Source organism: Ostrea edulis, chromosome 3 (assembly GCF_947568905.1).
Source record: "Ostrea edulis chromosome 3, xbOstEdul1.1, whole genome shotgun sequence".
In the NCBI taxonomy this organism is placed as follows: domain Eukaryota; kingdom Metazoa; phylum Mollusca; class Bivalvia; order Ostreida; family Ostreidae; genus Ostrea; species Ostrea edulis.
The window spans coordinates 7,053,009-7,071,708 of record NC_079166.1 but is presented as its reverse complement, the minus strand read 5'-3'; the positions used below and the strand labels follow the sequence as shown (position 1 = coordinate 7,071,708).

Here is an 18,700-nt window from a genome sequence, read left to right as displayed (position 1 = left end):
CATTTCTTAATTGAGTCACAGTACGCTGATTTAGGTAGAACTCTGAGGCACTGACTGATGGCTGAACCAAGGGCTTGTCAGTACTTGTAACGACAACCACATAAGAACTTTGTAAGTTTTGGAAAAAGGAAAATGACACATGGGGCTAGATCTGAAGAGTATGGTGTGATAAGACAGTAACCTTCTCCGACTTCAAAGAATTGCTTCCCAAACTCAGATGTATGTGATGGAGCATTATCATGAATTAGATGAACATGCCTAAATCCTGACACAGAGCGTCGTTTATGATAATATTTCTTGAGCTTTTTTAGTATAACATCTCGGTAATAGGACCTGTACCATCACATGAGAAGAATATGCAATAAATAACCTTCTTTGTGCTAATGGTTCTTTTGGCAACTACATGCCTTCTACCGTGTTTAGTTAGTCATACCGTATAGCAGTTTTTATCCGAAGGTCTAATATTTGGATATGTGCAGGGTCAAAGGTAGGCTAATAATTTTAGCGGAATAAAAAAATTTGGCGGACAAGGAAGAGTTATCTCTCTAGCAAATACCGAAGTCGCAATTGGGTATATATTTGGCGAGTGAAATTTTGGCGGAAAACTATCTAACAGCTGACATAAGCCAAATTTATCACCCCGCGGTATTTTGTTTCCAATTTTTCTTAGTGTTTCGAAATAGTGAACCCATGTTTGTCACCAGTAACAATGTTTGTAAATTGTCTTTCATTGAATTTGTGAAAGATTTTGAGCAATTGCTTAGCAGTTTGTAATCGTACCCGTTTTTGGTCATCTGTCAATATATTCGGTATCCATCTGGAAGAAATCTTTCGTACTTTAACAATACGCTTCAAAATGAAATACACCCGCAATAGCGATATACCAATAGCTTTGGCAATATCCCTTTCGATTATTTCCATGATTTTTTTTAAACATCTGCCTTGCCTGTTACGGTCACAGGTCGGCCATATTGTGCTGCATCTTTGACGGACTCTGCCAGTCAGAAATTTCTTTCTCCACCTACGAAAGAGCGAGTACCTGTTCAGAGCGTTGTGTTCATATTTGTAAAAGACACCCATTAAGATGTTATCATACATTTCATTGGTAAATCTTGATAATATCTTGATGTTTGGTATGTAACGTAATTTGAAGTCAATATAAAGTCCTTGTTGAGTAGTGATGTGGTTTTAGTGGCTGGTTTTAAAATATTGGATCTTCAAAACTACTATTCGATTACATCGCTAAATACTGAATCAAAACGTCACAGAATACTTTACATACAATGTATTGTCCAATACTACAGAGATAGAGGTATTTCACAATAAAACGAAATGTCCTTATCTCAAAGCCCTGTGTACGGTGGGAATATTATCCATTGGCACAATATGATTGGAACTAATCTACTTTTAAGTAAGTCAATATATTTATTAAGGATTGGTTGATTGTATATTGTTTAACGTCCATCTCGAGAATGTTTCACTCATATGGAGACGTCACCATTGCCGGTGAAGAGCTACACACGTTAAGGCTATGCTCGGCCCTAACGACTTTTGACCAGGAATGGATCTTTATCGTGCCACACTTGCTGTGACACTTGACTGCTCCATTTAGTCGCCTCTTACGACAAGCAAGGGGTACTGAAGACCTATTCTAACCTGGATCCCCACGGGATCACTTTTTAAGGAGTGTTGACAATGGGACGAAATTGTATTGCAGATATTGTACCAGTTTACATACGAGAGCAACTAAGCTATGACGTTCTGTATTACCTATATTAGTTTCATCTACTAAACTAGTGATTCAATAGAAACAAATCATATATAACATCAAATACTAATACCAAGGGACTGAATCTAGGAGACTCCTGAACGGTATCTCGTGCAGCAAATAAAACAAGATAAACCCCTTCATCCTAGTTTTTATCATAATGATAACAATAAGTCTTCATCGTAGTTTTAAGGGTTGTAGTGCCCCCTTAAGACTCGGAATTATCAGCACTAAGCAGTAGACTTCTACTGTCCAACACCTAACTCGTGCATTAGATGTTGAAACAAACCCGACATAACATTCCAATCTTGATCGAACTGAATAGCCGTAAGCCCTCCTACAAAACTGGAATAGTTGAATAAGGCCTTGTCTTTGCCTTAATATTCCCAAAAGGCATAGCTGCAGGGAATCTTGAGGGTATAGACATACTAGAAGGTAAATACTGGTTCCCTGACCAAAGGTCCTACACAATCCACCAACACTCGACAAAAAGGTTATTAAAAAAAATGGAATGAGTTGGAGACGGCCAGATGGAATTTTCGGATTTAATTTAATTTATCTACCAGCTAGCAAACATGTGGCAAAATGTTGCAAAATTCAAAAAGATCCTTTATCAACTTGGGCCAAAATAAATGATTAAAAATTCTGTTACAAGTCTTAATGACACCTAAATGACCTGTCATGGGTGTGTTGTGGGCCAAACCCCTGATATTTTTTACGATAAATCGCTAGGACCACCATCTGGTGAACAACACATCATGCATCATCCAGGGTGAGTCAGGTGGTCACCCTTTTCGCATAAGGATACCGTCATTGGTGTAGAAGCACTCACCGGTTTTAACAGCCTAATCTGGTGGAAGTGCCCTATTGCTACATTGGACAATTAATATCAGGACCAGTCACTGCTCTCGACTTAGGAAGTCCTTGCTCTGGTATAACTGCGAAATGATAGCATCATCATCACTGGTTTTCAGTGGAGACTCAATGAAACAGGGGATGCGTACTCCTCCTAGGCACCTGATCCCACCTCTGGTGTGTACAGGGATCCGTTTTTGCCCAACTATCTATTTTGTATTGCTTATAAGAGTTATGAGATTGATAATTGTTCGTTATCTTCACCTTTCATGTGACTGTTTTCATGTGAACTGCTATCAAGGTCAGATAGGAAAGTATCACTGCGTTCCATTCCATGAGATGAGCCAGCCGTGTGAAGAGGTTCAACATGGTTAGTCTCGATTTCCTTTCATTTGGTATCCCATAAACTTGGTAACAGTACAGATTGGATATGGAACGTCAATTTCATAATCGAATGCGACGTTGGCTGTGAATTTTTCACATACTATGGGATCTGGTGCAACTTTGCCTCCAGGTAAATCGTTGTCTAGCAACAAGGAAGTTACATGAACAGGAAAAGTAGGTCTTAGATGTATATCTACGATAACTGGTCCTGTAATAAAATCTTATTTCAGATAAATGCTATGCAAGAGCATATACATACATGTACAATAATATCAATCCCATCTGTCTTAACACCCTGTAATGAAACTGAGTCACCAGTCTCCTCAAAAGAAGTAGAGTGCGTGATATCCAAACGAATGGATTGCTTAATCAAGTGGTTAATACCACACACATGTGCAGTATATTTATACTAAAAAGGTTTCCTATAACTCAAATAAATAGAGTCACGTAATGTTTACATCGAATTGACAAACATCGTTCTAAAAATAGAACGTCTCGATTCCTGTCTAGGTCACGGGTGTCAATCAGGTCACAATGTAGTACACAACATCACCCCTATAAAACAATCAGGTCACAATGTAGTACACAACATCACCCCTATAAAACAATCAGGTCACAATGTAGTACACAACATCACCCCTATAAAACAATCAGGTCACAATGTAGTACACAACATCACCCCTATAAAACAATCAGGTCACAATGTAGTACACAACATCACCCCTATAAAACAATCAGGTCACAATGTAGTACACAACATCACCCCTATAAAACAATCAGGTCACAATGTAGTACACAACATCACCCCTATAAAACAATCAGGTCACAATGTAGTACACAACATCACCCCTATAAAACAATCAGGTCACAATGTAGTACACAACATCACCCCTATAAAACAATCAGGTCACAATGTAGTACACAACATCACCCCTATAAAACAATCAGGTCACAATGTAGTACACAACATCACCCCTATAAAACAATCAGGTCACAATGTAGTACACAACATCACCCCTATAAAACAATCAGGTCACAATGTAGTACACAACATCACCCCTATAAAACAATCAGGTCACAATGTAGTACACAACATCACCCCTATAAAACAATCAGGTCACAATGTAGTACACAACATCACCCCTATAAAACAATCAGGTCACAATGTAGTACACAACATCACCCCTATAAAACAATCAGGTCACAATGTAGTACACAACATCACCCCTATAAAACAATCAGGTCACAATGTAGTACACAACATCACCCCTATAAAACAATCAGGTCACAATGTAGTACACAACATCACCCCTATAAAACAATCAGGTCACAATGTAGTACACAACATCACCCCTATAAAACAATCAGGTCACAATGTAGTACACAACATCACCCCTATAAAACAATCAGGTCACAATGTAGTACACAACATCACCCCTATAAAACAATCAGGTCACAATGTAGTACACAACATCACCCCTATAAAACAATCAGGTCACAATGTAGTACACAACATCACCCCTATAAAACAATCAGGTCACAATGTAGTACACAACATCACCCCTATAAAACAATCAGGTCACAATGTAGTACACAACATCACCCCTATAAAACAATCAGGTCACAATGTAGTACACAACATCACCCCTATAAAACAATCAGGTCACAATGTAGTACACAACATCACCCCTATAAAACAATCAGGTCACAATGTAGTACACAACATCACCCCTATAAAACAATCAGGTCACAATGTAGTACACAACATCACCCCTATAAAACAATCAGGTCACAATGTAGTACACAACATCACCCCTATAAAACAATCAGGTCACAATGTAGTACACAACATCACCCCTATAAAACAATCAGGTCACAATGTAGTACACAACATCACCCCTATAAAACAATCAGGTCACAATGTAGTACACAACATCACCCCTATAAAACAATCAGGTCACAATGTAGTACACAACATCACCCCTATAAAACAATCAGGTCACAATGTAGTACACAACATCACCCCTATAAAACAATCAGGTCACAATGTAGTACACAACATCACCCCTATAAAACAATCAGGTCACAATGTAGTACACAACATCACCCCTATAAAACAATCAGGTCACAATGTAGTACACAACATCACCCCTATAAAACAATCAGGTCACAATGTAGTACACAACATCACCCCTATAAAACAATCAGGTCACAATGTAGTACACAACATCACCCCTATAAAACAATCAGGTCACAATGTAGTACACAACATCACCCCTATAAAACAATCAGGTCACAATGTAGTACACAACATCACCCCTATAAAACAATCAGGTCACAATGTAGTACACAACATCACCCCTATAAAACAATCAGGTCACAATGTAGTACACAACATCACCCCTATAAAACAATCAGGTCACAATGTAGTACACAACATCACCCCTATAAAACAATCAGGTCACAATGTAGTACACAACATCACCCCTATAAAACAATCAGGTCACAATGTAGTACACAACATCACCCCTATAAAACAATCAGGTCACAATGTAGTACACAACATCACCCCTATAAAACAATCAGGTCACAATGTAGTACACAACATCACCCCTATAAAACAATCAGGTCACAATGTAGTACACAACATCACCCCTATAAAACAATCAGGTCACAATGTAGTACACAACATCACCCCTATAAAACAATCAGGTCACAATGTAGTACACAACATCACCCCTATAAAACAATCAGGTCACAATGTAGTACACAACATCACCCCTATAAAACAATCAGGTCACAATGTAGTACACAACATCACCCCTATAAAACAATCAGGTCACAATGTAGTACACAACATCACCCCTATAAAACAATCAGGTCACAATGTAGTACACAACATCACCCCTATAAAACAATCAGGTCACAATGTAGTACACAACATCACCCCTATAAAACAATCAGGTCACAATGTAGTACACAACATCACCCCTATAAAACAATCAGGTCACAATGTAGTACACAACATCACCCCTATAAAACAATCAGGTCACAATGTAGTACACAACATCACCCCTATAAAACAATCAGGTCACAATGTAGTACACAACATCACCCCTATAAAACAATCAGGTCACAATGTAGTACACAACATCACCCCTATAAAACAATCAGGTCACAATGTAGTACACAACATCACCCCTATAAAACAATCAGGTCACAATGTAGTACACAACATCACCCCTATAAAACAATCAGGTCACAATGTAGTACACAACATCACCCCTATAAAACAATCAGGTCACAATGTAGTACACAACATCACCCCTATAAAACAATCAGGTCACAATGTAGTACACAACATCACCCCTATAAAACAATCAGGTCACAATGTAGTACACAACATCACCCCTATAAAACAATCAGGTCACAATGTAGTACACAACATCACCCCTATAAAACAATCAGGTCACAATGTAGTACACAACATCACCCCTATAAAACAATCAGGTCACAATGTAGTACACAACATCACCCCTATAAAACAATCAGGTCACAATGTAGTACACAACATCACCCCTATAAAACAATCAGGTCACAATGTAGTACACAACATCACCCCTATAAAACAATCAGGTCACAATGTAGTACACAACATCACCCCTATAAAACAATCAGGTCACAATGTAGTACACAACATCACCCCTATAAAACAATCAGGTCACAATGTAGTACACAACATCACCCCTATAAAACAATCAGGTCACAATGTAGTACACAACATCACCCCTATAAAACAATCAGGTCACAATGTAGTACACAACATCACCCCTATAAAACAATCAGGTCACAATGTAGTACACAACATCACCCCTATAAAACAATCAGGTCACAATGTAGTACACAACATCACCCCTATAAAACAATCAGGTCACAATGTAGTACACAACATCACCCCTATAAAACAATCAGGTCACAATGTAGTACACAACATCACCCCTATAAAACAATCAGGTCACAATGTAGTACACAACATCACCCCTATAAAACAATCAGGTCACAATGTAGTACACAACATCACCCCTATAAAACAATCAGGTCACAATGTAGTACACAACATCACCCCTATAAAACAATCAGGTCACAATGTAGTACACAACATCACCCCTATAAAACAATCAGGTCACAATGTAGTACACAACATCACCCCTATAAAACAATCAGGTCACAATGTAGTACACAACATCACCCCTATAAAACAATCAGGTCACAATGTAGTACACAACATCACCCCTATAAAACAATCAGGTCACAATGTAGTACACAACATCACCCCTATAAAACAATCAGGTCACAATGTAGTACACAACATCACCCCTATAAAACAATCAGGTCACAATGTAGTACACAACATCACCCCTATAAAACAATCAGGTCACAATGTAGTACACAACATCACCCCTATAAAACAATCAGGTCACAATGTAGTACACAACATCACCCCTATAAAACAATCAGGTCACAATGTAGTACACAACATCACCCCTATAAAACAATCAGGTCACAATGTAGTACACAACATCACCCCTATAAAACAATCAGGTCACAATGTAGTACACAACATCACCCCTATAAAACAATCAGGTCACAATGTAGTACACAACATCACCCCTATAAAACAATCAGGTCACAATGTAGTACACAACATCACCCCTATAAAACAATCAGGTCACAATGTAGTACACAACATCACCCCTATAAAACAATCAGGTCACAATGTAGTACACAACATCACCCCTATAAAACAATCAGGTCACAATGTAGTACACAACATCACCCCTATAAAACAATCAGGTCACAATGTAGTACACAACATCACCCCTATAAAACAATCAGGTCACAATGTAGTACACAACATCACCCCTATAAAACAATCAGGTCACAATGTAGTACACAACATCACCCCTATAAAACAATCAGGTCACAATGTAGTACACAACATCACCCCTATAAAACAATCAGGTCACAATGTAGTACACAACATCACCCCTATAAAACAATCAGGTCACAATGTAGTACACAACATCACCCCTATAAAACAATCAGGTCACAATGTAGTACACAACATCACCCCTATAAAACAATCAGGTCACAATGTAGTACACAACATCACCCCTATAAAACAATCAGGTCACAATGTAGTACACAACATCACCCCTATAAAACAATCAGGTCACAATGTAGTACACAACATCACCCCTATAAAACAATCAGGTCACAATGTAGTACACAACATCACCCCTATAAAACAATCAGGTCACAATGTAGTACACAACATCACCCCTATAAAACTGGGTAAATTCCTTGCTTTACAATTCGAGTATCAGGAAGCCAAAAGAGATTTTCATAGGCCTATAATACTGGTATATAACTTATAATAATAGATTCTTGATATATTTTTTTCTTTCTTCATATTTCTCTTGGGATCCAGATTAGAATAGGTACTCAGTTCCCCTTGCTTGTCGTAAAAGGCGACTAAATGAGGCAGTCCTTCGGATGAGACCGCAAAATCCGATGTCCCGTTTCACAACTACTGTAGCGCGATAAAGATACCTCCCTGCTCAATGGTCATAAGCGCCGAGTATAGGCCAAAATTTTGCAGCACTTCAACGACAATAGTGACGTCTCAATATGAGTATAAATATATGAATAATCTTAAGAGGAAATGTAAACAATATGTAATCAATCAATCAATCAATCAATCATTTTATCATTAATCAAGCTGAATACACCATGCTGGGACAGTGAGTGAATACAGCGTGTAATATTTCCGTATTTATTGATTTGTTAGGAATTTATACCTTTAATGGATTTACCCTTGTCTAATCTTGATAAGCGTAACTACAACTTTAATGCCTCTCATAATCTCCATTCTGGGTGTTTATATATTGAATTTATCTCCCCAACAGTGGTTATGATTGGCGTGCATGCCTTTGCACAAAATCCCTGTCCGACTCAATGGGTTCACCATGGGACTTCGTGTTATGCGTTTGTCACCAATCTCAAAGCAAACTGGATTGATGCTGGGGTGAAGTACCCTTTGATATATTTGTGTTTAAAGTCGCGATCTTTTTTATTGATACTTAGAACGGGCAGATTGGGTTTGTGATTATTATATACTCTGTAGAAATCATCTCGTTACAGGCATTCTGCCACGATGCAAATTCCAAGCTGGCAGAAATTGATTCTGCAGATGAGGATAATTTTCTAAGAACGCATTTAACAGCGAAACATATCTCAGGTTGAAATTTTCTTTGCACATTTTATGTAAGTGGGTGACTAATTATATGAATTGTTTCACGGCACAACATGTACTGTTTAATTATCCTCCTACAGCACAAATATTTTTTAATCATAATTTCTCCCTGTAGGTAACACTATCTTCATATTTCTCACATACCGCCTTTTTTCAGAACATTTCTGGGTTGCAGGTACGGACGCGTTTGCAGAAGGTAAGTGGGTATGGGTATTTACACAAGACCCTCTTGATTACACAGAGTGGAGGCCGTCTGTATGGCGCTAGCCCAACACGAGGGTTATCACTGGAATGATGACTTCTGCAGCAAAGCATACGACTTTATATGCGAAAGAGAGTAAGTTTTCTTGCTTGTATATTGTTGTAAGCCCATTTCCATAATTTGTCAAACATGTTAAGACGTCACCAGCTATACATGGTAAATGAAGTGTCAGAGAAGTAACAGAGGGGGTATTTATCAACAAACACCTACCGTGACATGCAGGGGCGTAACGTCAACAGTAGCACAAAAGTCCGGGTTTACACATAATTTTCACTTTAAAAAAAATAAGTCGTCTAGATGGCCATCCCCGCACTTTCTGGTGAGAAATAGTTTATTCTGAACAAATTGTCAGAAAGTAATATATTTTCCCTCAAAAGTTGCCTAATTGGTGTGTACCCAGGCAGGACCAAAAAAAAAAAAAAAACAATCAAGGCGACCCATGGTTTTTCAATGATTGATTGATTAAATATTGTTGAACGCCCCACTCGAGGATATTTCACTCATATGGAGACGTCACTACTGCCGGTGAAGGGCTGCACATTTTAGGCCTATGCTCGGCGATTATAGCCATTGAGCAGGGAGGGATCTTTATCGTGCCACACTTACTGTGACACGAGGCCTCAGTTTTTGTGGCCTCATTTGAAGGACCACCCCGTTTAATCGCCTCTTACCACAAGCAAGGGGGTACTGAGGACCTATTCTAACCCGAATCCCCACGATATGGTTCTTCAATGAACGGCGAATTCACCAGAACATCTCAGTAAGGGTGCAGAGCCCCAACAAAAATAACGTTTAATTACATTTTCGTACATAATTGTATTATTCTGTACCCTAGCTTTAATCTTAATTGTCTTGGGAAGCTTTGGACTAGACTAAAATCAGGGGATTAAAACATTCCCTCAAGTCTGAATCAATATGAATATAAAACAGGCATCTTATGGCATTTCAAAATGCTTCAATCCGAAGTTGCAGAGGGCATAATGTTTTTGACCCATCCGTTAATCTGTCAGTCCGTCAGTCCCTTTCTTCTCAGCGCAATTAACTCATCTAAGACCGTTCAACATAATTTCGTGAAACTTTGTAGTTAAAAAGGACACACTGTGTAGATGTGCATATTCCCAGAAAATTCTGATTCAATAATTTTTCTGGGAGTTATGCCCCTTTTCAACTCAGAATTTCGAGCCCGCGTGTCCTGTTCTTACAGTAATGCATAGCATTACCATTCATTATGTGAGACATTGTCAAGCAATGTTAGAGCGTGGAGTATGTGAGCTTGCTCACGTTTGCTTTCTTTTATTTGTTACGCCACTGACATGGGGCCTCCGTCTTGAGGTGGTGTCCGAAAGACCCGTGCCTTTAACTTCTAATGCTGGGTGCTTGGGAAAGGAACTGTTACTACCTGTGTTCAATGCTTAAGTTCGACGAGATACCAGGATCAAATCCAGGTTGAGGAACGAATGCTCTAAGCACTAGGGTATTCAGGTGTGTAAGTATATATCTCAGTGTGCAGCTTATCATTACACACACACATAGGTAGATAGATAGATAGATAGATCTAATAATGTTCGCAAAATAAAAGTGGCAGATCGTTCGCTTCGTAACCGGGAGGTCGTGAGTTCGAACCCCGCTTGTGCAATCAAAACTAAGACAACGGGTAGTGATTGTTCATTCGCCAAACGCTCAACATCTAGAAGTGGGAATCCTGGGGCGCGTTTTACAAAAGAACTTACGACTTACGACAAACTCTACATACTGGAATTTTCCGGTTTGTTGTAAGGTCATTAACTCTAAAAAAAAAAAAAAAAAAATTAAATGTTGAAAATCAAACCTAAGAAAAGTTTTACGTAATTTACTTTAAGTAATAACTGTGTAATACAATTTAAGATTTGCAACTTTGCCGTAAGTTGTTTTGTAAAACGGGCCCCTGGGTCTTTCGGGTATGACCTTAAAGACGGAGGTCCTGTGTTGTGGCAGACGTTTACACGTTAAAGAGCCCTTACTGGTACGGCCCTGAGCGCTCAGCATAGGTCTAAATTTTTGGTACTTCACCTACAACTGATGACGTCTCCATTTATGTGAAAAAATCACGACGAGGGTGGGGTTAAAACAAATTACCAACCAAAAACAAACGTATAGTTTTGATTGGTCTGAGCAGGTGTTGTGCATTGTCATTGGGGATAAACTCCTCTAAAGTTTCAGAAGGTAGAGCTGTCATATCAAAAGCAGTTCTGAATGCTCACTTCTGCTACGGGGTGGATGATTCAGTGTTACCGAGACCAAATATTCCACCAGTCCTAATGCTTTTAGAGGCATACTGTAGAGACTGTATCTAAATGATTGGATCACATGCGTATCTTTGCATGCAGTTCCTGTTGATACAAGTTGTTCAAATGTGTATTCAATGGTGAATGAAAAAATTATTTCATACTTAGAAATAACGATTGCATTTTCGTGTATGTTGCAGGATAACCTCCGAGGTCGAGAAATGTTGTTTTATATTTTAAATGACATTCGAGATCAAGGAGGTTATCCTGCAACATACACGAAAACAAGAACTTTATTTCTATTCTACTACGGCTCAGAAATATATAGCCGATCGTTTTCTTTTATATATAGCTACAAATTAGGTCACTGTGACGGCATGAGTTTCCGAAACGGCCTACAATGTTTTGTTTCCTGACAAAAAAGTGAGACAGTAAGGGTATTTTAAATGAATATGTATTCTGAAAAAAATATTTCAAGTATTTTGTTTTTTGTTGAAGGTGAACAGGTATTTTTCAAAAGATAACTGAAACTAAATCGTGATTTTCCTTCCCTTACAGAATTGACAATGCAGGGATGATGATTGGATGATTATATTAAAAAGCGAAACATACATTAAAAAGCGATTTTAACCACATCAGCATGTAATATACTACGTCAAATATTTTTAAAATTCTTCTTTCATATTTCTGTTTTGACCACAATTCCGTAAGTTTCAGTAGAATTTTGTATAAAAAGGATATGCAAAATGTATCAGCCATCGGACAGAAATATTACCAAATGTCTTATTGAAGACACCTGCTATCATGCATGTAGAAATCAAGATGAATGAACACCTATTTGTGAATTCTGTAGTATTGAGGCGACATGTTTCATACATGCATAATTCTATTTCCACAACCTGATGATCTAAGTCTGTTACGATAATACATATCTCGTTACTATGGTGACTGATATGTGACATTTTACATCTTGTCGTCTTTTCGTGATTTCGAGGTGAAAAGATGACGAAACAAAAAACGAGAAAACGACAACTGGCAACTTCTCTCCCTGAAATAACGAAAAGACGACAAAATGAAAAGACGACAAAGAAAACTCGCAATTTAGCGACCAATTTTGTCGTCTTTTTACTTGGCGGTTTGTCGTTTTGTCGTTATTTCGAGGCAAAAAAAAAAAAAATACACAACGAACATACGACAAAAAGATGATAAACGATAAAGGACTACAATTCGCAACGTGGAAAGTAGAAAAGATGACAAAGTACAAGCGAAAAGACGACAAGAGAACCAGATTTATTTCTTATTTTATCTGCCATGTAGTTCTTTCAGATCGTATACACATGTAGTTGTACATACATGTATTAGTGGTTATATGAATTCTTGGCAAGGTATATGGACTCGCATTCCCTGTCCAAGTTTATCTTCTCTCGGGCCGTTATACCCTGTGAAGAATCTATATAACGAATGTCGTACCGCAGAGCGGTCAATGTAGAAATCGGACAAACAAAGCAGTCTGAAAATTAGAATAATTTAATTAAACGAAAATGTGATAAAGCTATGTTTGCATACTTGCATATAAGCATTTGCAGTTATGACGTCGATAACTTGAAATAAGGGCGGAGAAATCATTTGCCAGTTACTGACATAGAACGGAATATGCAAAGAGCATGAAATATAATTAGAAATTATAAAGTACAGATGCCTATGATTAGGTAATGCACATGATATATGTTTGCCTAGAAAATACATCAACCCATTTACCCAGAACCGGAGATGTGGACTTGCCGAAGATAGATAGCTTGTTAGATATTATTTATTGCGATAAATCCACGAAACAAAATGATAAAATTCATTAGTATCTGGACAAAACAATACGTTGTCATCTCATTATATGTACAAACTGCAACATACTTCACCCGGGCCAATCAGGATGTCTTCACACTTCATTATACAGACTACGACACACTTCACCCGGGCCAATCAGGATGTCTACCATTAGGGGAGATGTCGGAGTCGAATATTTGTTTGCTATCAAGGTTTGTTATCTCTAATGATGCCGGAAAAAATCAAAGTGTGCAGGTCATGTCTAGCGTTTCGTGCGAACCGTTCACAACCCTCTCCCCGCCCAAAAATATTTCAATCTTTCCTGACGAGAAATTTCTTTAAATCATTTTATTTGTTTTCATTCACGTGTATATAAAATATATAGGTTTATTCAACATCTGTCTTTGGGAAGAGGACTGGAATATACAAATTGCAAATGTATTTTAACGACACGCGGAATGAATGTACCAAAATAGCGAAACAGACGTGACCATTTCATATTCAGTTTCAATGAATTTAATAGAGCAATGGATCGATAAAATTTGATTAATCAATATTCCATGACGATGTAAATTTTGAATATTTTTCTTTTATTTCCGAAATTAAAAAAAGAATTCATTTGTTTTCATTCCAACGTGTTCATAATTTATAGATCTAATAAGCAAAAATAAAATTTACCGCGTCGTAATGAGTAATCGTTTTAAAATGAATCATTATAATTTCTTTCGCAACCTTTTTAATATCTAGAATACTGCAATTATATTGAAACTATTTGAACCAAATAATACCAAAAAATCAAAGCATGCAGGCCACGTCTACCGTTTCGTGCAGACCATTAACAATGCGTGCAAGCCACGCCTACAAAGTGGTCAGCGTTTCGTGCAAACCGTTCACCGTTCCGTGCAAGAATCGTTTCGTACTGTTCCGTGCAAGTGGTGTAGTAGTACGCTTCAGGGTGTGTGGATCAGTACCTGATGCTATATGTACATCTAATAATGTAGACGTGCTCAAGTCTCTATGTTGTTTTTATTACCTTATCATTTCATCCAAATTTTCTGTTTTAGAAAGCTAAATATCTACTCTCTACCATATACTTAAATGTCATCAAACATATGTTTGACATTATTAAAATGTATTAAAGAGAGCACTTATTATTAAACATAGAGACTTGAGCAAGTCTACTAATAATGGTAAGTGTTTGTGTCGGTACATATTTTAGAAGGAGTCATGTAACAACTCTATCTACTGGTTTCACACCTCCAGTTTACGATCCTTTGAATTGGAGATCAAACCTCCGTAATGAAACAAGAATAAGCACTGTTGATCTGACAAATTTTGAAAACACAAACTTAGACGTATACATATGTAAATGACTAGGCTCTAATGATAGTCGTCTTTGATTATTGTAGAACCCGTTGAAATATGCATAAACATATGCATTTCACATTTCTAAAAGTGTAATTATGACCGGAACTAAACTTAGGATGACCGGAACGTAAATTATTACCCGGTACGAAAATCATAGGTATTTAGCGTTTCTATGGGAACTCTAAACTATCCGTAACTAAGTCATGCGACACCGGACGACAATATATACCGTCACACACACTTTGAAGAAGATCATTTCGATTTGCTGACCAATCAACAAAGAGGGAAATAGTATCAAACGCGTTTCTAGAACTATCCATGAGTTGTGCAACTCGGCTTTATATCAATATTTTCTCGTAATCACGAGAAAATTTTCAATTGATTACGAGAGCTTTTCTCGTAATTACGAGCAAATGGAATGTGAATTTAGAATTATTTTTTTTTACATGATACTAATAGGCTTTTGTATGATGTACCTATTTTGATCAAACAGAAGTTTTGTGCTGCTTGGTTTCAGAAGATTGTTGTGTAGACACATAGACGAATCCAGGAAATTGTAAAAGGGGGGGGGGGGGGTATTGATCCTTTAGTTACAATCGCCCCCCCCCCCCCCTTAAATCCTTTGCTTGTGTACATGATATCTTAGGAGGATCTTGAGACGGTTTTCATACATGAAAATGCCTTATTAATTTCCTTGTCCCTCAGTTCTAGCCATTGTTATCGCTATACTCAGATCTGATAATAAATTTTAAAAAGGATGATTTAAAGGTTACTCTAATTAGGCCAGGGCTCTGGGACCGCCTAGGCCCCCAGAAGCTCTGCTGTAATTGGTGTAAAATCCTGCATTCTGAGGATTTCCTGGCACTTCTTTTTCACTTTTAAATTGTCTGCTTCTTGAACAAAACCTTTATGTTTCTCACACTTTTTAAGAAATCTTAAGGTAGCTCATTACCGGTACATTAAATCTTTAATTAATGACTCGTTAAAACACCTCTTGTAAAGTGTGATTTCATCATCGAAAAAGTGATAGAGGGTCTCAATTATTTTATTTGAATTTTTGCGATTTATCCCGGAATGATAAAAAGGCACTTTTTTCCAAATAAAATACTTTAGAGTTCAAATTTCATTTTGATTTGATGCATAATATGAATATCTAAGAAAACAAGCCTAAACGATCAGACAAAAAAATATTGATGAAAATCCAGAATATTATTTGCTTTTTTTTTAATCTACGGAAAAAAAATCTTCTAAAAACATGTCAATTTGAAACAAGAGGCCCATGGACCACATCGCTCACCTTGGCCCATATCTGAAGACGTTCCATATATATTTGCATGTAAAACCGTAGTCCCTATTATGGCCCCAATGGAGGCCATGATTTTTGCAAACTTGAATCTACACTATGTCAGAAAACTTTCATGTAAATGTCAACTTCTTTGGCCCAATGGTTCTTAAGAAGAATATTTTTTAAGATTTTCCCTATATTTGTATGTAAAACTTTGATTCCCTATTGTCGCCCCATCCTACCCCCGGGGGCCATGATTTGAACAAACTCAAATCTGCACTATGTTAGAAAGTTTTCATGTAAATATCAGCTATTCTGGCTCAGTGGTTCTTGAGAAGATTTTTAGAGATTTTTCCTATATATTTGTATGCAAAACTTTGACACCCCCCCCCCCCTCTGTGGCCCCACCCTACCCCCGGTGGCCATGATTTAAACAAACTTGAATCTGCACTATGTCAGAAAGCTTTCATGTAATAATAATCAGCTTTTCTGGCTCAGTGGTTCTTAAGAAGATTTTTAAAGATGTTTCTTATAAACTTTGATCCCCTATTGTGGCCCCATCCAACACCTGGGGGCCATGATTTGAAAAAAGAAAAAAAGAAAAAAAAACTTGAATCTGAACTATGTCAGGACGCTTTCATGTAAATTTCAGCTTTTCTGGCTTAGTGGTTCTTGAGAAGATTTTAAAATGACCCACCCTATTTTTGCATCTTTGTGATTACCCCCCCCCCCCCCCCCCCCCTTTGAAAGGGACATGGCACTTCATTTGAACAAACTTGAAAGCCCTTCACCGAAGGATGCTTTGTGGCAAGTATGGTTGAAATTGGCCCAGCGGTTCTTGAAAAGAAGTTGAAAATGTGAAAAGTTTACGACGCCGCTAACGACGACGACGCCGCCGACAGACAACGGACACATTTTGATCAGAAAAGCTCACCTGAGCCTTTGGCTCAGCTGAGCTAAAAAAGATAGATCAGAGAAATATATTTAAAAAAGAAATTGAAATGAAATGGTCAAATATTGCGATTTTTCTAAATTGAACCCAGCCCGATCGGAATTATAAAAAAAAAAAGTCATAGAGAACATTGTAATCAGAAAATTGCATTCGCTTGATGTAAAGTGGTTTACAAATTAAAATATTTTATAAAGGAAACTAATTTCTTGATGAACAGTGCATACAATCAGCAACAATATAATTATTTTAGTGATTTCTACCAGTTTGAATATAGTGATTACATCTAAATCTTTTTCATTTCGTTTCAATTTCTTTCTATAATAGATTCCTTCGATATATGTCTTTTCTGACATGTGTTTTGAAGATTTTATTCGTAGCTTTAAAAAATCTTAGAAAAAAGCGTTTTTAATTTTCATAAATATTTTTTCTAAAAAAACTTAGAATGTTTATATTTGAATCTTTTAGGCATGTTTTATTAGATATCCATATCATGCACCAAATTTGGACTCAAGAATCTCTTATTTGCAAACGAAGCACCTTTTTATCATTCCGGGAAAAATCACAAAAAAAATCATATGAAATAATTCAGTGAGCTAATTTTAGTGTAGTGAGCTACCTTAAAAGTGATACTTGTGTCTGACGAAAATATCGTAATCTGTATATATCAGTGTTTCGTCTTATTTACCGTAGAATTAAATGATATACTGGTGTTAATGAATTTGAATAATGCAATTACATGCAAGTATCCACCTTTCACGTGATTTAGTCTCGTTAGAATGGAATAACTTAAATTTTTTGGTCCACAAAAAAAGGAGGGGACACCCCTCTGGATCCGCCATATAACAACAAGCACATCATTATGAAATAAATGACCAGTGGCGGATTTAAGGAGGGGGGGGCGCAGCCGGCACCCCCCCTCCCTAAAATTTTCAAATTTAGGTAAATCTTGATAAAGGAAGCAGTAATCTCCTCCACTCCCAACTCCCTACATTATTAGATGTACATATATCATCAGGTCAATAAATGACAAAATTTTCTGATTTCTTGAATTACTTAATTGGGAGAACTTAATTTTTTTTCAAAACCCCTTAAGATTTGCGTCATTTTACTAAATTCACTTTATTAAATGATTGACAACAGTACAGATGACTTAAATAGGAAACATATTCCAAACCGTATAAAATCTGTGAAATTATATACGGATTGCTGTAAAATCCCAGACCCCTGCCTCATAAAGTGCCCCCCCCCCCCCCCCCCCTAACCGCAATTCCTGGATCCGCCCCTGATCACTGGAAGGAAGTCCTTTTTTTATTTATAATTTGTTGTAATTCACTACAGTGCCGGATCCAGGAGTTGTAATTCACTGCAGTGCCAGATCCAGAGGGAGGTCTGGGAGTTGTAATTCACTACAGTGCCGGATCCAGA

General features: G+C 37.5%; 1 long non-coding RNA gene across 1 annotated transcript; it reads left to right on the top strand.

The window, feature by feature from the left end:
* The first annotated feature begins 1,330 nt into the window (after positions 1-1,330).
* On the top strand, positions 1,331-9,337 carry LOC130053172 (uncharacterized). Its single transcript, XR_008801664.1, has 3 exons — positions 1,331-1,411; positions 8,977-9,095; positions 9,212-9,337. It is a non-coding gene; the product is annotated as an uncharacterized LOC130053172 (long non-coding RNA).
* Positions 9,338-18,700: the final 9,363 nt, after the last annotated feature.